This window comes from Choloepus didactylus, chromosome 5, assembly GCF_015220235.1.
Source record: "Choloepus didactylus isolate mChoDid1 chromosome 5, mChoDid1.pri, whole genome shotgun sequence".
Lineage (NCBI taxonomy): Eukaryota > Metazoa > Chordata > Mammalia > Pilosa > Megalonychidae > Choloepus > Choloepus didactylus.
The window spans coordinates 168,511,485-168,536,605 of NC_051311.1; the positions used below are offsets into that span (position 1 = coordinate 168,511,485).

The 25,121-nt window shown below is 37.3% G+C and overlaps 1 pseudogene; it reads left to right on the plus strand.

The window, feature by feature from the left end:
* Positions 1-20,822, plus strand: part of LOC119535523 — a 32,399-nt pseudogene extending 11,577 nt beyond the window's left edge.
* Positions 20,823-25,121: the final 4,299 nt, after the last annotated feature.

The window sequence follows — 25,121 nt, forward strand, 5'->3', positions numbered from 1 at the left end:
CACTTCATTTTTCTTTTGTAGAGGGCTTTTAGCAATTCAAGGCATCTCCCCTACCAAATAAATTTGATTACTAGCTTTACCAAGTCTGCAAAGTAGGTTGTTGAAATTTTGATTGGGATTGCATTGAATCTGTAGATGAGTTTGGGTAGAATTGACATCTTAATGACATTTAACCTTGCTATCCATGAACATGGAATATTTTTCCATCATTTAAGGTCCCCTTCTATTTCTTTTAGTAGAGTTATGTAGTTTTATTTGTGTAGGTCTTTTACATCTTTGGTTAAGCTTACTCCTAGGTACTTGATTTTTTAGTTGCCATTGAAAATGGTATCTTTTTCTTGAGTGTTTCTTCACTTCTATCATTTCTAGGATATAGAAACTTTACTGAATTGTGTGCATTAATCTTGTACCCCATTACTTTGCTAAATTTGTTTATTAGCTCTAGTAGCTGTATCATCAATTTCTCAGGGTTGTCCAGATATAAGATCTTATCATCTGCAAACAATGGCAGTTTTACTTCTTCCTTTCCAATTTGGATGCCTTTTATTCCTTTGTCTTGCCAGATTGCCCTGGCTAGCACTTCTATCACAATGTTGCATAACAGTGGTGAAAACAGGAATCCTTGTCTTGCTCCTGATCTTAGAAGAAAGGTCTGTCACCATTGAGTACTATGCTGGCTGTGGGTTTTTCATATAGGTTCTTTATCATGTTGAGGAAGTTTCCTTCAATTCCTACCTTTTGAAGTGTTTTTATCAAAAAGGGATGTTGGATTTTGTCAAATGCTTTTTCAGCATCTATTGAGATGATCATTTGATTTTTCCCTTTCAAATTTTTAATGTGTTGTAATACATTGATTTTCTTATGCTGAACACATCTTTGCATGCCTGGAATGAACCCCACTGAGTCATGGTGTATGATTTTCTTAAATGTGTCTTTGGATTTGATTTTCAAGTATTTTGTTGAGAATTTTTGCATCTATATCCATTAGGGAGATTGGCCTGTAGTTTTCCTTTTTTGTAGCATCTTTGCCTGGTTTTGGTATTAGATTGATGTTAGCTTCATAAAATGTGTTAGGTTGTATTCCATTTTCTTCAATATTTTGAAAGAGTTTAAGTAAGACTGGTTTCAGTTCTTTTTCAAAATTTGGTAGAATTCCCTTGTGAAGCCATATAGCCCTGGGCATTTATTTGTGGGAAGTTTTTGATGACTGATTGGATCTCTTTGCTTGTGATTAGTTGTTTGAGTTCTATTTCTTCTTTGGTCAGCCTAGATTGTTCATATATTTCCAGGAAATTGTCCATTTTCTCTACATTATCCAGTTTATTGGCTTACAGTTGTTCATAGTATCCTCATAATTTTTAAAATTTCTTTGGGATCCATAGGAATGTCACCTTTCCCATTCATTATTTTGTTTATATGGGTCTTCACTCTTTGATTTTGTCAATCTAGTTAGGGGATTATCAATCTTTTTGACCTTCTCAAAGAACCAACTTTTGGTGTTATTTGTTGTATTGTTTTATTTTTTGTTCTCTTTGTCATTAATTTCTGCTCAAATCCTTATTTCTTTTCTTCTACTTTGTTTAGGATTGGCTTGTGGTTCATTTTCTGGGTTCTTCAGTTGTTCCATTAGTTCTTTGATTTTAGCTCTGTCTTCCTTTATGATATATGCATTTAGTGATATAAAAATCCCCCTCAGTCTCATGTTTGCGGCCTCCCATAGGTTTTTTTTTTATTAAATTCAGTTTTATTGAAATACATTCACACACAATACAATCATCCATGATATACAATCCACTGTCCACAGTATGATAACATAGTTATGCGTTCATCACCACAATCTATCTCTGAACATTTTCCTTACATCAGAAAGAACCAAAACACGAATAAAAAATAAAAGTGAAAAAAGAACACCCAAATCATCCCCCCATCCCACCCCATTTGTCCTTTAGTTTTTATCCCCATTCCTCCACCCATCCATACACTAGATAAAGGGGGTGTGATCCACAAGGTCTTCACAATCACACTGTCACCCCTTGTAATCTACATTATTATATAATTGTCTTCAGGAGTCCAGACTGCTGGGTTGGAGTTTGGTAGTTTCACGTATTTACTTCTAGCTATTCCAATACATTATAGCCTAAGAGGTGTTATCTATATAGTGCATAAGAATGTCCACCAGAGTGACCTCTCGACTCCATTTGGAATCTGTCAGCCACTGAAACTATATCGTCTCATTTTGCATCCCCCTTTTGGTCAAGAAGATACTCTCAGTCCCACGGTGCCGGGTCCACATTCATCCCTGAGAGTCATACTCTGCGTTGCCAGGGAGATTTACACCCCTGGGAGTCGGGTCCCACATAGGGGGGAGGGCAGCGAGTTCACCTGTCGAGATGGCTCAGTTAGAGAGAGAGAGGGTCACATCTGAGCAACAAAGAGGTACTCTGGGGGAGACTCTTGGGCACCATTACATACAACTTTAGACTCTCCTTTGTGGTAATGAGCTTCATAAGGGCAAGTCCCTTGCTCGAGGGTTCAGCACATCAAACCACCAGTCCCAATGTTTGTGACAACATCAACACCAGTCCAGGTGAGGATGTCCAACACATCTGCACCTTCCCCTAGATCCTTGGGGCTGGGGAGGGGGAGGCTGTAAATATGATTTTTATTAACTGCCCAAATTACTCTAGGATGTGTCACTATTTTACTCCAGCCTATACTAACCTACCGTATCTCACTTCCTATTCAAAGTTCCATGCAATTGTGGTGTTTGAATAAATCGACTGTAGAGTTGTACTGTTTAGAAAATTTAGATCCTGTACCAAATAGATATCTATTCCCTTGGTCTCATATGAAAGTTGAAGTTTTAAAACACTATCAGTTTCAACCTTTATCCTTTGGCCTGGCTTGCCCTGGTCTTAACCAGACCTGCTTCATTCATATCACTAATTGAAGTCTGGGCTCTTTTTCAGCTTTTTTTTTTTTTTTTTTTTTTTTTTTGACAGTGGCTGTATGCACTAATGCTGACATTCATATCTGCCAAGCTCTAGCTCTGAGTTTCAGGTGTCTCAGAGATATGCATTGTTCCAGAGACCAATCAGGTTATATGCTAGGGGTTCAGCATCTCAAAGTTTAGAGATAGGCCTTACAATTCAGGGATAGAGTTAACTGCTGTAAGAGCTTACAATCTAGGGACTATTAGAATTATTGTGTCCACGTTAGGCTATGTTCTAAGATTCAATTCTGAGTTTACACATTGTAGTTAGTCCATATTGGTGAGGCATCATCCCTCTCACCATGTTTTCTCCAACACTTTTACTCCTATATATATATTTTCCTACAATTTTATAGAGTTATATTCACATACCATACATTTATCCACAGTGTACAATCAGTTGTTCATGGTATCATCATAAAGTTGTACATTTATCACCACAATCAGCACTTGAACATACTGATTACTACAAGAAAAATTGTTTTTTTTTAAGCAATAAGAAAAAGTGATAAAAAGAAAAATAACATGTCATACAATACAATATACTACTAAGGACAGCAAATAACACCACTACCAAGAATCCCATATTACTCCCCTATATCTCCCTCTCATATACATTTAGCATTGGCATATTGCCTTTGTTACATTTAATGGAGGTATATTACAATGTTACTGTTGACCATAGACTCCAGTTTGCTTTGATTATGTTTTTTTCCTGAATACCATCCCTTTTTCAAATTTCTACATGGTTGACATTCATTTGCTTTCCCACATGCAAAAACATTTTTATATTTGTATATTTAGTAACAGTCGTTGGCCACTCCAGTTTTTGCTATGTTATACAGTCCCAGTCTTTATCATCTATCTTTACCTCTGGTGTCATACATTCTCCTATCCCACCTCTTTCAGCTTTACTCACAGACATCTTTGTTCAGTGTACTTACAATACTGTGCTACCATCACAGTATTATGCTATCTATTTCTGGATCTATGCAATCAATCCTAAACATTCTGTAGTCCTTCAGCATCAAATGGCTGATCTCTGCCCTCTTTCTATCTCCTGGTTGCCTGTGTTGTCAGCTTTTAACTCCCAAAGTTTGTTCATTAATGTCTGTTCATATTAGTGAGACCATACAGAATCTGTCCTTTTGTTTCTGGCTAACTTCACTCAACATAATGTCCACATTATTACATGATCCATGTCTTTGTTCTGTCTTACAGCTGCATAATATTCCATCATGTGTATATACCACAGTTTGTTTATCCACTTGTCCTTTGATGGACATTTGGGCTGTTTCCATCTCTTGGCAATTGTGAATAATGCTGCAATAAACATTGGTTTGCAAATGTCTGTTTGTGTCTTAAGTTTCAGTGCCTCTGAGTATATAAGGAACCTCCATACTGTCTTCCAGAGTGGTTGCACCATTCTACATTCCCACCAACAATGAATAAGTGTGCCTCTTTCTCCACATCCTCTCCAGCACTTGTCATTTTCTGTTTTTTGGATAATGGCCATTCTGGTAGGTGGGGGATGATATCTCATTGTGGTTTTGATTTGCATTTCCTTAATAGCCAGTGAGGTTGAGCATTTTTTCATATGCTTTTGAGCCATTTGTATTTCCTCTTCAGAAAAATGTCTGTTCATGTCTTTTGCCCATTTTTTAATTGGATTGTTTGTCTTTCTGTTATTGAGATGCAGGATTCCTTTATATATTCGGGATATTAAACCCTTATCTGATATGTGGTTTCCAAATATCATCTCCCATTGTGTAGGTTGCCTTTTAACTTTTGTGACAAATCCTTTGATGTACAAAAGTGTTTAATTTTGAGGAGATCCCATTTGTCTACTTGTTCTTTGGTTGCCCGTGCCTTGGGTGTGAGGTCTAAGAAACGACCTCCTTTCACAAAATCTTTAAGATATTGCCCTACATTTTCTTCTAAGAGTTTTATGGTCTTGGTGCTAATGTTTAGGTCTTTGATCCACTTTGAGTTAATTTTGGTATAAGGTGTGAGATGGACATCCTCTTTCATTCTTTTGGAAATGGATATCCAGTTCTCCAAACACCATTTATTGTACAGGCTGCTCTTTCCCAGTTGCTTCGGCTTCACTGCCTTATCAAAGATCAGTTGTCCATAGATGTAAGGGTCTACTTCTGAACACTCAATTCGATTCCATTGATCAGTATATCTGTCTTTATGCCAGTACCATGCTGTTTTGAGCACTGTAGCTTTGTAATATGCTTCAAAGTCAGGTAATGTGAGACCTCCCACTTCACTCCTCTTTCTCAAGACATTTTTGGCTATTTGGGGCATCTTACCCTTCCAAATAAATTTAGTTATTGGTTTTTCTATTTCTGTAAAGTAAGTTGTTGGGATTTGAATTGGTATTGCATTGAATCTGTAAATCAGTTTACGTAAAGTTGTCATCTTAACTATATTTAGTCTTCCAATCCATGAACATGGTATGTTCTTCCATTTTTTCAGGCCTTGTTCAATTTCTTTTAGCAGTTTCTTATAGTTTTCTATGTAAAGGTCTTTTGTGTCCTTGGTTAAGTTTATTCCTAAATACTTGATTCTTTTGGTTGCTATTGTAAATGGGATTTTTTTCTTGATTTCCTCCTCTTGTTGCACATTACTTGTGTATAGGAACACTACAGATTTTTGCATGTTGATCTTGTAGCCTGCTACTTTGCTGTATTCATTGACTAGTTCTAGTAGCTTTGCTGTAGATTTTTCTGGATTTCCTACATATAGAATCATGTCATCTGCAAATAGTGAAAGTTTTACTTCTTCCTCTCCAATTTGGATGCCTTTTATTTCTTTTTCTTGCCTAATTGCTCTAGCTAGAACTTCCAGCACAATGTTGAATAGCAATGGTGATAGTGGGCATCCCTGTCTTGTTCCTGATCTTAGAGGACAAGCTTTCAGTCTCTCCCCATTGAGTGTGATGTTAGCTGTGGGTTTTTCATATATTGCCTTTATCATATTGAAAAAGTTCCCTTCTATTCCTATCCTTTGAAGTGTTTTCATCAGGAAAGGATGTTGAATTTTGTCACATGCCTTTTCTGCATCAATCGAGATGATCATGTGGTTCTTCTGCTTTGATTTATTGATGTGGTGTATTACATTAATTGATTTTCTTGTGTTGAACCAGCCTTGCATACCTGGAATAAATCCCACCTGGTCATGGTGTATAATTCTTTTAATGTGCTGCTGGATTCGATTTGCAAGTATTTTGTTGAGGATTTTTGCGTCTATATTCATTAAAGAAATTGGTCTATAATTTTCTTTTTTTGTAGTATCTTTGCCTGGTTTTGGTATTAAGGTGATGATGGCTTCATGGAATGAGTTAGGTAGCTTTCCCTCTTCTTCAATTTTTTTGAAGAGATTGAGCAGGACTGGTACTAATTCGTTCTTGAATGCTTGGTAGAATTCACATGTGAAACCATCTGGTCCTGGGCTTTAACTTTTTGGGAGCTTTTTGATGACTGATTCAATCTCTTTACTTGTGATTGGTTTGTTGAGGTCATCTATTTTTTCCTAAGTTAATGTTGGTTGTTTATGCTTTTCTAGGAAGTTGTCCATTTCATCTAAGTTGTCTAGTTTATTAGCATATAGTTGCTCATAGTATCTTCTCATTATCTCCTTAATTTCTGCAGGGTCAGTAGTTATATTTCCTTTCCCATTTCTGATTGCATTTATTTGCATCTGCCCTCTCTTTTTTTTTGTTAGCCTAGCCAGTGGTCCATCGATTTTATTGATTTTCTCAAAGAAGCAACTTCTGGTTTTGTTGATTCTCTCTATTGTTTTCCTGTTCTCAATTGCATTTATTTCTGCTCTAATCTTTGTTATTTCTTCCCTTCTGCTTGCTTTGGGGTTAGTTTGCTGTTCTTTCTCTAATTCCTCCAGGTGAGCAGTTAACTCTTCAATTTTTGCTCTCTCTTCTCTTTTAATATAGGCATTTACGACAATAAATTTCCCTCTCAGCACCGCCTTTGCTGCATCCCATAAGTTTTGATAAGTTGTGTTTTCATTGTCATTTGCCTCGAGGTATTTACTAATTTCTCTTGTAATTTCTTCCTTTACCCACTGGTTTTCTAAGAGGGTATTGTTTAGCATCCATATGTTTGTGAATTTTATGACCTTCTGCCTTTTATTTATTTCCAACTTCATTCCATTGTAGTCTGAGAAAGTGTTTTGTATAATATCAATATTTTTAAATTTGTTGAGACTTGCTTTGTGACCCAACATGTGGTCTATCCTAGAGAATGTTCCATGAGCACTTGAGAAAAAAGTGTATCCTGCTGTTGTTGGATGTAGTGTTCTATAGATGTCTGTCAAGTCTAGTTCATTTATCATACAATTCAACATCTCTGTTTCTTTAGTGATCCTCTATCTAGATGTTCTATCCATTGCTGAGAGTGGTGTATTGAAGTCTCCAAGTATTATTGTAGAGATATCTATTTCTCCTTTCAGTGATCACAGTGTTTCCCTCATAAATTTTGGGGCATTCTGGCTTGGTGCATAAATGTTTATGACTGTTATGCTTTCTTGATGAACTGACCCTTTTATTAATATATAGTGTCTTTCTTTGTCTCTTTTAATTGTTTCACTTTTGAAGTCTAACTTGTCTGATATTAATATAGCTACTCCCACTTTTTCCTGGTTGTTGTTTTCATGAAATATCTTTTTCCAACCTTTCACTTTCAGTCTATGTTTGTCCTTGTGTCTAAAGTGAGTTTCTTGTAGACAGCATATAGATGGTTCCTGTTTTTTAATCCATTCTGCCAGTCTGTGTCTTTTTATTGGGGAGTTTAATCCATTTACATTTAGTGTTATTACTGTAAGGGCAGTACTTTTTACTACCATTTTGTTTTTTGGAATTTATATGTCATATCTTATTTTTTCCTCTCCTTTTACCTTTCCTGATAATCTTCATTTCTGCACTCTTCTCCAACTCTCTCTCTCCTGTCTTTTCCTATCAGCCTGTAGCACTCCCTTTAGTATTTCTTGTAGTGCTGGTCTCTTATTCACAAACTCTCTCAGTGTCTGTTTGTCTGAAAATGTTTTAATCTCTCCCTCATTTTTGAAGGAAATTTTGCTGGATATAGAATTCTTGGTTGGCAGTTTTTCTCTTTCAGTATCTTAAATATATCATGCCACTGTCTTCTTGCCTCCATGGTTTCTGCAGAGAAATCTGTACATAGTCTTATTGACCTTCCCTTGTATGTGATGGATTGCTTTTCTCTTGCTGCTTTCAGAATCCTCTCTTTGTCTTTGACATTGGACAATCTGACCAGTAAGTGTCTTGGAGTAGGTCTATTGGGATCTATTCTATTTGGGGTACGTTGTACTTCTTGAATCTCTAATTTTCTGTCTTTTATAAGAGTTGGGAAATTTTCAGTGAATATGTCTTCTATTACTCTTTCTGCCCCTTTTCCCCTCTCTTCTCCTTCTGGGATACCCATAACACGTATATTTGTGCTTTTCATGTCGTCACTCAGCTCCCTAAGACCCTGGTCATATTTTTCCATTTTTTTTCACCATCTGTTCTTTTGTGTGTATGAATTCGAATGACCTGTCTTCCAGTTCATGATCCTTTCTTCTGGCTGTTCAAATCTACTGTTGTGTCCCTCCATTGTGTTTTTCATATCCTCCATTGTGGCCTTCATTCCCATGAGTTCTGCCATTTGTTTTTTTAAGTTTATGAATTCTTCTTTATGGTCATCCAGTGTCTTCTTTATATCCTTCAGCTCTTTTGCTATATCTTCCTTCATTTCATCAAATTTATTTAGCATTAGTTGCCTCCACTCCTGTGTCTCAGCTGAGCTATTAGTTTGTTCCTTTGGCTGGTCCATGTTTTCGTGTTTCCTGGTATGGCTTGTTATCTTAAGTTGTCTAGGCATCTGATTTTCTTGCTTAGTTTATTTTGGAGCTTGTTTTCTGTCTTTTACCTAGTGGTTTTCTTGTTGGTTGGGTTTGTTCTCTGGCCTCTGTTATTCAGTTCAACTTATTCTAGACCTCTAACTTAGGTTCTATTTAGTTGATCAGAATTTTTCCCCTCTTGTTTTTTCTGTTTCTTGCTCTGCCTCTATGTAACCTTTTTGTGAGTGGGTCTCCTCAGATATGGTTGACCCTAGTCAGATTTTCCCAGTCTAGTGAGGCCCAGGTCTCATTGGGAGGGTATGGAGTTTTCCTGAGAATGAGACCCTCCTATGAGGCTTTTAGAATTGGTGCTTTTCCTCTCCTGTCCAGCAGGTGGCGCTGGCCAGCCCGCAGCTCCCCCACCAGTGTAAGGAGGTATGGAGCCTTTAGTTCTCCTGGTGACTCTGATCCTGTCAGGGATGTGGCTGACTGAAGCCAGAATCTGAATTCCAGCCCCTGGGGTCTGAATTCCCAGAAGGAGGACTGTCAGTTGAGCTGGACCTCCCTCCACTCTCCCAGTCCTCAGAACTCCAGTTGTCTCTCAGGGGCACTATTCCCTTCTCCTCTCTCCTCTTTGAGGCCTCTCCAGGTAGATTCCTTGGTCAGCCTGAGTTTCCAATTAAAGATGGTGGTGGAGGCCTTCAGTAGTGAATACGGAATTCAAAGACACTGTGGGTACTCTGTCTCCCCCAAGCCCAGCCTAGTCCCTCAACCTGGGCTTTCCAATAGAAAATAACCACATATATTACTTTTAGGTTTTTAAAAAAAAAGTGGAAAAGAAATCAAGAAAAAGAAGAAAGGTAAAAAAAAAAAAAAAAAAAAATGAGTCTCTTTTAAAAGTCTTTCCCCAGCCTGGAAGTTTTGTCAGTGTCAGAATAGAGCTTTTAAAGATATGCTTTGGGCTATTGTCTGATAATTACTCTCCAACCGCTTCAGTTCCACCCCTGCGGGGGGCTATTAAAATGCAAAAAGATAAGGGATCAGTGAGAAGCCAGAAGGGACAAAATGTAGGGGAAAAAAAATGGCTTTTTTGGAGTCTGGGAATGGGTGCCCGCTTTTACGTGCCCCCACTTCTCGGAGTCCAGCCCTTCTTTAGCACCCCAGCTCCCAAAGTTAGTTAATTAATTTGTTAATTAATTCTGCAGTTGAGGCTGGGTTGAGCCTCCCTTCTTGCCCTCAGCAGATTGCTGTTTTCTGTTTTTTTTTTTCCCCTCTTTCAGGCAGCCGGCAGCAAGACCGTCTGTGAGGTCTGGGTGGGGAGGGGTGCCAGACCCCTGGTCTGGGGAACTTACAATGTTCGCTGCGATCTCAGCTTTTCCTCCAATTCCAAACTTGCGTCCAATGTGTGACTGGTTACTGGAGACCCTGAAAACACTGTTTCATATAGTTCTTGGGTAATTGCCAGCTGCTCTAGGGGAGAGACGAAATTCTGGTCCTCACCACTTCGCCATCTTGCCCCGCCCTCCCATAGGTTTTGATATGTTGTGTTCTCACTTTCACTCATCTCTATATATTTTGCAATTTCTCTTGCTATTTATGGTTTAAACCACTGATTATTTAGGATTGCTTTCAGAACTTGCTCCTTCTCTTCGGTATTTGACAATCTGATCAGAATATATGTGGAGAGTGTTTATTTGGATTTATTCTGTTTGGAGTTCTCTGGGCATTTGTGATTTGTGTATTTATGTTGTTTAGAAGGTTTGGGAAGTTTTTCCCAATACTTTCTTTGAATCCTCTTCCTCAACATTTACCCTTCCCTTTCCCTTCTGGAACAACAACGACTCTTATATTTGGATGTTTTATATTATCATATCCCTGAGGTCCATTTTGATTTTTTCTATTTTTCGCCCATTCTTTCTTTTGTTCTTTCATTTTCCATTCTGTTGTCCTCGAGCTCACTGATTTGCCGTTCAGCTTCCTCTAGTCTTGTAATATGAGTATGCAGAATCTTTTTAATTTGGCCAACAGTTTCTTTTATTTCCATAGATCATCTTTTTATTTACTCTTGCAATTTCTTCCTTTTTAAATTCAATTTCATTGAGATATATTCCCATACCATGCAGTCATACAAAGCATACATTCAATTGTTCACACTACCAGTATATAGTTGTGAGTTCATCGTTCATCACCAAATTAATTTTAGAACATTTACATTGCCACAGACATGAAAATAATAATAATAAAAATTAAAGCAAAAAAGAACAGTTAAAGTAAAAAAGAACACTGGGTGCCTATTTTCTTTTGCCCTCATTTTTCTACTTATCCATCCATACACTGGACAAAGGGGAGTGTGGTCAATATCTCCTTCTCAATCACATTGTCACCCCTCATAAGCTACATTTTTATACAATCATCTTCAAGAATCAAGGGTTTTGGGTTGTAGTTTGATAGTTTCAGGTATCCAGTGCTAGCTATTCCAATTCACTAGAACCTAAAAAGGGTTGTCTATATTGTACATAAGAATGCTCACCAGAGTGACCTCTCTGCTCATTTTGGAATCTCTCTGCCACTGAAACTTATTTCATTTCCTTTCACCTCCCATTTTGGTCAAGAAGATGTTCTCCATATCATGATGCCAGGCCTAGATTCCTCCCCAGGAGTCATAGTCCATGTTGCCAGGGAGACTTACTCCCCTGGGTGTTAGAACCCATGTAGGGGGGAGGGCAGTGATTTCACCTGCCAAGTTGGCTTAGCTGAGAGAGAGGGCCACATCTGAGCAACAAAGAGGCAGTCAGGAGGAGACACTAGGCACAATTATAGGCAGGCCTAGCCTCTCCTTTCCAGCAACAGTCTTCCCAAGGGAAAGTCTGGTGGTCAGGGGCTCAACCCATTAAACCACCCATCCCCTCTTTCTCTGAGCACATCAGCAACCATCGAGTTGGGGAAGCCCCACACCTCTGTATTTTCCACCACATCCTCAGGGGGGATCTACATATTTTTTTTCATTGTTTTTGTTTTTTTTAAATTAACTCTTTTTTTTTTTTTTAAATTTAACTATTAACTAAAAAAAAAAAAAAAAAAAAAAAAAAAAAGAAAAAATTCAAACAAACCACAACAAGGGAGTAAGAAAAAGACAACTAACCTAATATAACTACTTTACTTCAAACATGTCCCTATTCATCCCTTGAAAAATAACCTAATATAGTAACATTTCTGTGAACTTGTTCCTACCATACCCACCAGGAATTAAAAAGCCATAGTCATTCCTGGGCATTCCCAGAATGTTAAATTTACCCATGATAGCTTATCTCTTCTTATTGGGTTATCATCCCCCTTTCATTAATTGCTCTCGATTGCTAGTTCCCCTACATTCTACAGTGTAAACCATTTATTTTACATTTTTCAATGTTCACATTAGTGGTAGCATATATTTCTCTTTTCTGCCTGGTTTATTTCACTCAGCATTATGTCTTCAAGGTTCATCCATGTTGTCATATGTTTCACGACCTCATTCGTTCTTACTGCTGCTTAGTATTCCATCATGTGTATATACCACATTTTATTTATCTACTCATCTGTTGAAGGACATTTTGGTTGTTTTCCTCTCTTGGCAATTATGAATAATGCTGCTATGACCATTGACATGCAGATATCTGTTCGTGTCACTGCTTTCAGACCTTCAGGGTATATACCAAGAAGGGCAATTTCTGGATTGAAGGGTAACTCTATATCTAGTTTTCTAAGGAACTGCCAGGCTGACTTTCAGAGTGGCTGAATCATTATACAGTCCCACTAACAATGAATAAGAGTTCCAATTTCTCCACATCCTCTCCAGAATTTGTAGTTTCCTGTTTGTTTAATGGCAGCCATTCTAATTGGTGTGAGATGGTATCTCATTGTGGTCTTAATTTGCATCTCTCTAATAGCTAGTGAATCTGAACATTTTTTTCATGTGTTTCTTGGCCATTTGTGTTTCCTCTTCAGAGAACTGTCTTTTCATATCTTTTGCCCATTTTATAATTGGGCTGCCTGTACTATTGTCATTGAGTTGTAGGATTTCTTTATATAAGCAAATTTTTTTCCATTGAGTTGGCTGCCTGTTCACCATTTGAAAAATTCCTTTGAGGTGCAGAAACTTCTAAGCTTGAGGAGTTCCCATTTATCCATTTTTGTTGTTGTTGTTGCTTGTGCTTCGGGTGTAAGGTCTAGGAAGTGCTGCCTAAAGAAGGTCTTGAAGACCTTTTGGGAATTTTATATTGATGTCTTTGCTCCACATTGAGTTAATTTTTGTTTAGGGTGTGAAGTAGGGGTCCTAATTCATTCCTTTGTATATGGATATCCAACTCTCCCAGCCCCATTTGTTGAAAGACTGTTATGTCCCAGTTCAGTGGCTTTGGGGGCCTTATCAAAGATCAGTCAGCCATAGTTCTGGGGGTCTGTCTCTGAATTCTCAACTTGAGTCCATTGATCAATATGTCTGTCTTTGTGCCAGTGTCATGCTGCTTTGACTATTGTGGCTTTATAATAAGCTCAAAGTCAGGGAGTGTAAGTCCTCTCACTTTGTTTTTCTTTTTTAGAGTGTTTTTAGCAGTTCAAGGCATCTTCCCTTTTGAAATAAATTTGATAACTAGCTTTACCAAGTCTGCAAAGTAGGTTGTTGGAATTTTGATTGGGACTGCATTGAATCTGTAGATGAACTTTGGTAGAATTGACATCTTAATGACATTTAGCCCTCCTATCCATGAACATGGAATATTTTTCCATCTTTTAAGGTCCCTTTCTATTTCTTTTAGTAGAGTCATGTAGTTTTTCTATGTATAGGTCTTTTACATCTTTGGTTAAGTTTATTCCTAGGTACTTGATTTTTTTACTTGCTATTGAAAATGGTGTCTTTTTCTTGAGTGTCTCTTCACCTTGTTCATTTATAGAATATAGTATATTACTGACATGTTCATTAATCTTGCATCCTGCTACTTTGCTAAATTTGTTTATCAGCTCTAGGAGCTTTATCATTGATTTCTAAGGGTTTTCCAGACATAAGATCATATTATCTGCAAATAATGACAGTTTTACTTCCTCCTTCCCAATTTGGATGCCTTTCATTTCTGTCTTGCCAGATTGCCCCAGCTAGCACTTCTAACACAATGTTGCATGACAGCGATGACAGCAGACAGCCTATTCTCATTCCTGATGTTAGAGGGAAGATTTCAGTCTCTCACCATTGAGTACTATGCTGGCTGTGGGTTTTTCATATATGCTTTTTATCATATTGAGGAAGTTTCCTTCAATTCCTACCTTTTAAAGTGTTTTTATCCAAAAGAGATATGGGATTTTGTAGAATGCTTTTTTAGCATCTATTGAGATGATCATTTGATTTTTCTCTTTTGATTTGTTAATGTTATGTAATTCATTGATGTTTTATGATGAAGCATCCTTCCATGCCTGGAATGAACACATTGGTTATGACATATGATTTTTTAATGTGTCTTTGGATTTGATTTGCAAGTATTTTGTTGAAAATTTTTGCATCTATATTCATTAGGGAGATTGGCCTGTATTTTGCCTTTTTTGTAGCATCTTTGTCTGGTTTTGGTATTAGATTGATGTTAGCTTCATAAAATGTGTTATATAGTATTCCATTTTCTTCAATGTTTGAAAGAATTTAAGTAAGAATGGGCTCAGTTCTTTTTAGAAATTTGGTAGAATTCCCTTGTGAAGCCATCTGGCCCTGGGCATTTATTTTTTGGGAAGTTTTTTGATGACTGATTGGATCTCTTACCTTATGATTGGTTTGTTGAGGTCTTCTATTTCTTCTCTTGTCAGTGTAGGTTGTTCATATGTTTCCAGAAAAGTGTCCATTTCCTTTACATTATCTATTTTGTTGGCACACATTTGTTCATAGTATCCTCTTATACTTTTTAAAATTTCTGCAGTATCCATAATAATGTCACCTTTCTCATTCATTATTTTGTTTATATGGGTCTTCTCTCTTTTTGATTTTGTCAATCTAGCTAGGGACTTCTTAATGTTGTTGATCTTCTCAAAGAACTAACTTTTGGTGTTAATTATTCTCTCTATTGTTTTTTTCTCTATATCATTTATTTCTGCTTTAATTCCTGTTATTTCTTTTCTTCTAGTTGGTTTAAGATTGGTTTGCTCTTCATTTTCTAGCTTCTTCAGTTGTTTCATTAGTTCTTTTATTTTAGCTCTTTCTTTCTTTTTGGTGTATGCATTTAGTGCTATAAATTTCCCCCTCAGTTCTGCTTTTGCTGCATCCCATTGATTGTCAGATGTATTCTCATTTACATTCATCTCTATGTATTTAGCAATTACTCTTGCTATTTCTTCTTTAACCCACTGATTGTTTTTGAGCATGTTGTTTAATCTCCTGCTATTTGTGAATTTTCTAAGTCTCTGATGGTTATTGACTTCAAATTGTATTCCATTGTGGTCAGAGAATGTGCTTTGAATAATTTCAATTTTTTTAAATTTATTGAGGCTTGTTTTATGTCCCAGCATATGATCTGTTCTGGAGAAAGTTCTGTGGGCACTAGAGAAGAATGTATATCCCAGTGATTTGGGATGTAATGTTCTATATATGTCTGTTAAATCCAATTCATTTGTTAGATTGTTTCGGTTTTCAATTTCCTCTTTGGTCTTCTGTCTGGATGATCTATCTGTAGTGGAGAGTGATGTGTTGAAATCTCCCACAATTATTCTGGGAAAATCAATTGCTTCTCTTGGTTTTTCCAGTGTTTGTCTCATGTATTTTGTGGCACCTTGATTGGGTGCATAAATATATATTTTTAATATTCATTTTATTGAGATGTATTCACATACCATGCAGTCATACAAAACAAACATTCAGTTTTTCACAGTACCATTACATAGTTGTGCATTCATCACCAAAATCAATCCCTGATGCCTTCATTACCACACATACAACAATAACAAAAATAATAATTAAAATGAAAAAGACCAATTAAAGTAAAAAAGAACACTGGGTGCCTTTGTCTGTTTGTTTGTTTGTTTCCTTCCCCTATTTTTCTACTCATCCATCCATAAACTAGACAAAGTGGAGTGTGGTCCTTATGGCTTTCCCAATCCCATTGTCACCCCTCATAGGCTACATTTTAATACAATTGTCTTCAAGATTCATGGGTTATGGGTTGTAGTTTGATAGTTTCAGGTATCTACCACCAGCCACCCCAATTCATTAGAACCTAAAAAGGGTTGTCTAAATTGTGCATCAGAGTGCCCACCAGAGTGACCTCTCAGCTCCTTTTGGAATCTCTCTGCCACTGAAGTTTATTTCATTTCCATTCACATCCCCCTTTTGGTCAAGTAGATGTTCTCCATCCCATGATGCCAGGTCTACATTCCTCCCTGGGAGTCGTATTCCATGTTGCCAGGGAGATTCACTCCCCTGGGTGTCTGATCCCACATCGGGGGAAGGCAGTGACTTCCCCTGCCAAGTTGGCTTAGCTAGAGAGAGACGGCCACATCTGAGCAACAAAGAGGCATTTGGGAGGAAGCTCTTAGGCACAATTATAGAGAGGCCTAGCCTCTCCTTTTTAGGGGTGCATAAATATTTATGATTGTTATTTCTTCTTGTTGAATTGCCACTTTTATTAGTATGTAGTGGCCTTCTTTGTCTCTCATACAATTCTTGCATTTAAAGTCTATTTTATCTGAGATTAGTATTGCTATTCCTGCTTTCTTTTGGCTGTAGCTTGCATTGTGTTTTTTTCCATCCTTTCATTTTCAATTTCTTTGTGTCCCTGTGTCTAAGATGAGTCTCTTGTATGCAGCATATTGATGGTTCATATTTTTTGTTCCATTCTGCCAATCTGTATCTTTTAATTGTGTAGTTTAATCCATTTACATTCAACATTATTACTGTGAGGGCACTTCTTGAATTATCGATCTTATCCTTTGGTTTATGTTTGTCAGATATATTTTCCTCTCTCTCTTAATGTCCTTTAACATACCCATACTGAACATCTTTAGTACTGAACCTTTCTCCATATCTCTCTCTCCTTTCTTTTTTCTTGGTTGGTAAGTTTCCCTTTGGTATCTCAAGTAGGGTAGGTCTCTTGTTAGCAAATTCTCTCAGCATTTGTTTTCTGTGAAAAATTTAAGCTCTCCCTCAAATTTGAAGGAGGGCTTTCCTGGATAAAGAATTTTTGGTTGGCATTTTTTCTGTCTCATAATTTTAAATATCTGTTTCATTTGTATGTGGTGTCATGCTGTTTCCTTTGTATGTGGTGAACAGCTTTTCTCTTGCTGCTATACAGAACTTGCTTCTTCTCTTCAGTATTTGACAATCTGTTCATAATATGTCTCAGAGTGGGTTTATTTGGAGTTATTCTATTTGGAGTTCACTGGGCATGTATGATTTGTGTACTTATGTTGTTTAGAAGGTTTGGGAAGTTTTCCCCAACAATTTCTTTGACTACTCTTCCTATACCTTTACATTTATCTTCCCCTGCTGCAACAGCAATGAGTCTTATATTTGGATGTTTTATGTTATCTATCATATACCTGAGGTCCATTTTGATTTTTCAATTTTTCCACATTCTTTCTTTTGTTCTTTCATTTTCTATTCTGTCTTCCTCAACGTCACTGATTTGCTGTTCAGCTTCCTCTAGTCTTGTACTATGAGTATCCAGAATCTTTTTAATTTGATCAACAGTTTCTGTTATTTATATAGGATCATATTTTTTTAATTTACTCTTGCAATTTCTTCTTTGTGCTCTTCTAGGGTCTTCCTCTTGTCCTTTATATCCTGCACCAGGCTCTTCTTGTTTGTCTTTAGTTCTTTGTTTAATTGTTCCAAGTTCTGTATCTCCTCTGATCTTTTGTTTTGGGTATTTGAGTTTGGGTTATCCATATCATCTGTTTTATGATAGGCTTTAAAATTTTCTGTTGCTTTTGCTCTCTTGTCATTGGCTTAACTTGATAGTGTTCTTTTAGGGTATGTAGGATGATTCAAACATCTATTTCTAATTTTTCAGATCTACAGCTTTTTTGAGTACCCTTTTTATAACTAACCAGCATGTGCTAGCTACAAGCCACCTGTTTCCCTCAAGTGAGTTCTCCCCAACATTATCTTTGTGGTGAGTGGGGGTCTGAGTCTTATGGGGGTCCAATTAGTACACAAAGTTTGTGTGCGTAGTTGGTGCTGCCCACCCTGAAAGTGGGGCATGTGTCTGAGTGGTTAGGGAGGGAGGGTGGCTTTAATAATCAAATCTCCCAGGTGTTCCTGGATATTTAAAGCTGTTGCTATAGTCAAATCTTTCAGTTCAGTCTCACCACAGTTTGTCTCTGCTGCTGACCCACAAGTCCTTGGTATTGTTGTATGGTCTTTGGGACTTGTAAGTGGGTCCCTCTTCCAAGCCATGCCCACTTAGTGCCTATTCTGAAGGAAGCCTCTGTTACATCACAGGTGAGCTCTGTCCCATAAGGGAAGTTCTGGTCCATAGGCCCATGCAGGGGCTTTCCCAGCCTGTTGAAAGGATGGCTGAATTGGGCATGTTAATTTTCCCCTTTTCACACAGCTCCACCTTCCCAGCTCTTGGACAATTTTCTGCAGGTGTGTGAAAGGCTATTGCCCATGTCAGATATTTTGGTGTGTGCATATGTTGCTGGAAACACTTCTTGTCACACTGGGTTGTTTGGGGCAGCTCTGGGTTGTGGTGCTGGAAGAGGGTAGTAGCATTCCCAGCCCACCAGTAAGATGGCTGTAAGGGGTCACCCCCCTTTTCTTGGGAATTTATGGTGTTTAGCAAATTTTCTCAGCCACCAGACTTACTGCTTTGTCCCTCAGAGCTATCTTAGCTCTGCTCTTGCCTGGGCCCAAAATGCAAGTCTTTGAGGCTTTCTGTAATGGGCTACTTAGAGTAATTGTTTTAGAAAAGAGAAAAAGATTTAAAAAAAAGAAAAAGAAAAAGAGCCCTCCTTGCAGATCTAATGTGCTGTTGAAATGCTAAGAGACAAGTCATTTAGGGCCATTAAGGAACAGTCAATAAAGCAGAGAAACCAGCTCTTCAGACAAGGTCCTCACCCTCTGGATTTGCATATGCACTTGATTCTGTTTGAGCTCTGCCCTTTTCTGTTTTCTGTTCACCAGAACACCAAAAATATCTGTTTATATATTCTCTCTCTCTCTTTTTTTCTGTTTTTGCTAGCCTTATATCCTCTCCACAAGGCTGACTGCTCCCAGAACCCCCAGTGTCTGGTCTCAGTCTATCTTTGTTTGGAGTTTCTGATCAGCAGTCTGAGTTTTTAATCATAGCTGCAACTGTAGTTCTTCCTCCTGGTTCCTAGCACTGATGGCCCGTCTTCCCATGGGACTTAGCCTGGCAGGGAGGGGCATGGGTCCTCTGGCCAGGAGAACTTACAGATTTTGCTGATCTCAGCTGTTCCACACATTCATGAATGTTGTATGTAGTATGCCCAAAGTCAAATTGCTCTACTGTGTCTGGTCCACACAGTTCCTGGCTTTCTACCTACTGCCCTGGAGGAGTAACTAAAACCCACACCTCACCCCTTGCCATCTTGCCCCATCCTCAATAAGTAATCTTTTGGTTTTGAAAGGAAAAACCAGTATTTCTTAGAAATGGCTTCTGAGAAAGCTGCTGTTACTATGGTGATTGAGTACACTCCCTGTTATTCCTCAACTTTGAAGCCAGCTTGTTTATATTCAGTATTCCAGTTACAGAGAAATCAAGACTGACAATATGCCTAATCAAGCCAGAACCAAAGCTGAATTGCTGGCCATTAGTGCTGCCCAGTCAGGAAGCTTGGCCCTTATAGGAGCTCCTGCCAGTGAAGGCAAGTCCTGCCTGAGAAAAGCCCTGTGCTCTTAGTAATTATTGAAAACTTCTTATACCCTTTACTCTGGAAATTCTTCATCAGATATATTTTAAATGTGGCTCAGTCCTTTACAAAGAATAATCAGTTTAAACCTTGCTTCAGTATGCTGACACAATGAATGCATGTTATGCCAAAATGGCTCTGGATGACCAGAATATCTATAATGTATGCTTCACTCTCCACATTGACTTCTCCAGGCTCACCAGCCTTAATGTGAAATATAATAATGACATAAGCAGAGATTTCACTCACTTAGACCTTCCTGCTGGTGATGGCCAGCTATCCCTTGAACCTTCTATTGTGACTGCATTGGGGGCACATGAAATAATTTCCTCACCCTATGCAGGAGCTTCTGCATTTGCCCCAGCTATTGGATTTCCTCAAGCTACAGGTCTTTCAGCCCCAGTTTTTCCTGGAGCCCTTGGTCCTCCAACAATCACCTCCTCTGCTGTCACTGGAAGGAAGGCCATTCCTAGGGCCAGTGGGACACCAGGAAATTCTATTTACCTCATCACCAGTCTCAGTCCTGATCTTATTACACCATGTGGGCTTTTTATCCTATATGGAGTGTATGAAGATAATGTTTAATAAGAAAGAAAATGCCTTGGTTCAGATGGCAGATTAAAATCAAGCTCAACCAGAAATGAATGATCTGAGTGGTCAGTCTTTATGGAAAATCCTTCATGTACACTATCCAAGCATCAAACAGTTCTGCTTCAGACAAAAAACCAAAACAAACAAACAAACAAACAAACAAAAAAACAAGATCTGACTATGGATTTTAGCAATATTTCTTTGCATTACTTCAAAAAGCTTGCTCTGAAAACTAGCAGAATATTTCCACCATTAGTCACTGTGCAACTTTCCAGTATTCCCCCTTCAGTTACAGTGGATGATCTGAAGAACTACTTCACAGACGTTGGATGTCCAGTGAAGGTTTTACATTCCTTTGGAGAGATTGCAGAAAGGTGCAGATTCAATTGTGATCCATGGCAGAAGCAATTCAGGCCCCTTTCATAGCCACGACCTTGGAGAAAATCACCACCTATGTTTCTGTCTCAGAATTCACACTCTGACTTTTCTATGAAAGTTTCTTCTAAGATTGGGCCATAATTTCAGTAAAACCTTCAGACATATCCTGAAGCAGATCAAGACCAATTCTGCCTCTTTCACAAAAGTAACTATTAAACTATTGCTGAGTTTGATATTCACATTTATTTTAAAAATCAAGGGGTGTTCTCTTTTTCCATTCCCCCCAAAAGTAAGTGATCAAAGATTTGTGTTTCTTTACAGCATAGTTTCTATGAAAATATCCTTCAGAAAATTTAGTTCCCTATATTAAATTGAATTTCAAGAGGACAGAATTTCTTTTATTTTGGGTCCAGATTAGCTTTATACAACATCTTTAAACTCTGTATTTTAAAAAAATTTGAGTATATAGACTTAAAATTACCTTACATAATCTGAGTTACTTATGACTAATTTTTAACTTTATGATTCAGAAGTGTGACCCACATAGGAAATGATATATTGAGAGTGAGATATTAAAACCTCTGCAAATTTCTGTAATTTAGCTGAAACTTTTGCAAGAATGTTCCTAGCAGCTCTATTCATAATAGCCAAAAACTGGAAACAATCCAAATATCTTTCAATTGATTAATGGTTAGACAAACTGTGGAATACTACTCAGCAACAATAAAGGAATAAAGAATTGATACACACAACATGGGTGGATCTCAAGCATAATTCTGAATGAAAAAAGTGAATCTCAAAAGATTATATACTGTATGATTGCATTTACACAACACTTTTGAAAATAACCCAATTATAGAGATGGAAAACAGATTAGTGGTTGCATAGGCTAGGGTTTGGTGGAAAAGAGTTTGGGTGTGGCTATAAAGTGGTGGCATGAGAAAGTCCTATGGTGATGGCACAATTCTTTCTCTTGACAATGGTGGTGTTTATATGAAAATATACATGTGATACAATTGTGTAGAAGTTTATACACACAAGTGAATACTTGAAAGCTGGTGAAATCAGAATAAGCACTGTGGAGTATACCAATGCTTATTCCAGGTTTGGGTTGTGTACTATGGTTATATAAGATATTAACATTGGGGAAGGCTGGGTGAAGAAATAAATGGGATGCTCTGTCTTTTTTTTTTAACTTTCTGTGAATCTATAATTATTTTATTAATTTAAACAAATGTAAAAACACCCTCTGCAATTGAAATAAATTAATTATTCTTGTCCCTATGTGGGGCATGACTTCCAGGGGAGTAAGCCTCCCTGGTGTTGTGGTACATGACTCCCAGGAATGAGCCTGGCCCTGGCATCAAAGAATTGAGAATGCCTTCTTGACCAAAAGGAGGAAAAGAAAGGTAAAAAATAAGGTTTCAGCAGCTAAGAGATTTGATTTCAAATAGAGTGGAGAGATTATCCTGGAGGTTACTCTTATGCAAGCTTCAGCTAGATATTTCAAATGGCCACAGTATGCCAAGCCCAAATCAACAATAGTCCCCCAAAATACTTAAAAATACATAGGTCCTTATTTGAGACTATAAATATTTCACTCACTAAATTTACTTTTCAGAAACTTAAAACCTCTAGAGTATTCTTATGCCAGTTATGTCCCCAAACCCAGAGGCAATAGCCTCTTCAAGAACATCAAGCAGATGCAATCCCCTTCACCAAGTTGACACCCCTTTTCAATTTGAATAAGTTAGGGTGTTCACTGCCCAGATATCCCTGAAGATTGATAGTGATCAAACGAGAGGGAGCGGTAGCAACAGACAAGATAGGATTTGACAAAGGATTGTGAATACTGAATCTTTATATAAATATTTTTTAGATGCTAAGGTATTTGAAGAGCTAGAAGGAAATAACAGAAATGGTGGACATGTAAGCCATAACACTTTGAAATTTGCTCTATAGCTCCTTGTTAAATCATACTTTGAAAGCTATCACTTTCCTGTGTATATGTCATATTTCACCATAAAAATGTAGAGATAGAGATAGAGATAGAGATGATAGAGATAGAGATAGAGATAGAGATAGAGATAGAGATAGAGATAGAGAAGCCTAGGACCAGATGACTTCATGGGTGAATTTTGCCAAATATGCCAAAATGATTTAACACCAATCCAGCTCAAACTCTTCCAAAAAATTGAAGAGATGAGACTCTTCCCTAATTCATTCTATGAGGCCAACATCATGCTCATACCAAAGTCAGTAAAACATACCACAAGAAAAACAAATACAGTCAAATATCCCTTAAAATATAGATGCCAAAATTCTCAAGAAAACACTAGCAAACCAAATCTGTTAGCACAGTAGAAGAATTATACACCAGGATCAAGTGGGATTTATCCCAGGCTTGGAAGTGTTGTTCAACATAAGAAAATCGATCAATGTAACACATGACCTTAATAAAATGGAGAGAAAAAATCCCACATCATCATATCAAATGATGCAACAAAGATAATTATCAAAATCTAGCACCCTTTCTTGATTAAAACAAAACACTTAGAAAATTAGAAATTGAAGGAAACTTCTTCAACATGATGAAGGGCAAGTATGAAAAATCTGCAGCTAACATCATACTAAATGGTGAAAGACTGAAAGCTTTCCTCTAAGATCAGGAACAATATAGGTATGTACACTATCACCACTTTTACTCAACATTATACTGGAAATACTAGCTGGAGAATTAGGCAAGAGAAGGAAGTAGGCATCCAAATTGAAAAAGAAGTAAAACTTGCCCTATTTGCAGATGACATGATCCTATACACAAAAAGTCCTGAAAAAATCTACAAAAAAGCTACCAAAAATAATAATAATGATTTCAGCAAAGTGACTATCCAGCAAAATTAATTTTTATCAATGTATAAAAATCAGAAGTGTTTTTATACATGAATAGTGAATAATCTGATGAAGAGATCAGGAACAAAATTTCATTTACAATAGCATTCAAATACCTAGGAATGAATCTAACTGCCTTAGTTTGCTAGGCTGCTGAAAACAGATATAGTAAAATGGGTTGGGTTTTAATAATGGGAATTTATAGCTTACAAGTTGAGGCTTTGAGAATGTCCAAATCAAGACATCATCAAGGCTATGCTTTCTTCATGAAGTCCAGTGGTCAGCAATAGTTGGATTCTCTGCCACAGGGCAAGGCATCTGGCAGCTTCTGCTAGTTTGTCTATCCCTTATTTTCCTGGTTTTGTTGCTTTCAGCTCCTTATTCTGTGGCTTTCTCTCTATATATATTCATTCTGTTTACAACGGACTCTAATAAGAAGATTAAGACCCATTCCAAATGAGGTGGGTCGCACTTTAACTGAAGTAACCTTCTCAAAAGGTACTACTAACCATGGGTCCATACCCACAGGAATGTTTTAAATATAAGAACATGCCTTTCTAGGGATACATAAAATCTCCAAAACATCATACTTTAACCAAGGAGTAAAGGACTTGGACACAGAATACTACAAAACATTGCTAAAAGAAATCCAAGTATATCTAAATAAATGGAAGGACATTCTGTGTTCATGGATTGGAAGACAAAATATTGTTAAGATGCCAATTCTGCTTAACAGATGCAATGCAATCCCAATAGAAATAACAGCAGCCTTCATTGCAGAAATGGAAAAGCTAATCATGAACTTTATATGGAAAGGTAAAGAGCCCCAAATAGAAAAGGCAATTTTGAAAGAGAAGAACAAAGTTAGAGGACTCATACTTCTCAATCTCACAACTTATTACAAAGCCACAGTAATCAAAATAGCAAAGTACTGGCTCAAGGACCTACATATAGACAAATGGAATGGAACTGGGAGTTCAGAAATCAACCCTTATGTTTATGGACAAGTGATTTTTACCAAGTTCACTCAAGTGGAAAAGAATAGTCTCTTCAACAAATGATGCTGAGAAAATTGGATGTCCATATGCAAAAGATAAAGGTGGACACCTACCACACCATATACAAAATCAACTCAAAATGGATCAAAGACTTATAAGACACATAAGAGCAGAACAATAAAACTCCTACAAGAAAACATAGAGAAGCATCCTCAGAACCTTGTGTTAGTCAATGGCTTCTTAGATTTTACACCCAAAGAACAAACAATAAAGGAAAATTTTAAAATTTTTCACACAAGACTCCATCAAGAAAGTAAAAAGACAACCTACACAATAGGATAAAATATTTGGAAACCACATACTGATATCATTTACTATCAAGAATATATAAAGAAATCCTACAACTCAAAACCAAAAATATTAGAACTAAAAATTGACAAAAGACTTGAGTAGGATTCCGCTCTCATTGGCTGCCCTGCTACCCTGACCAACTGTCAAAACAGAAAGATCAGATCAAGTCAAGTTCT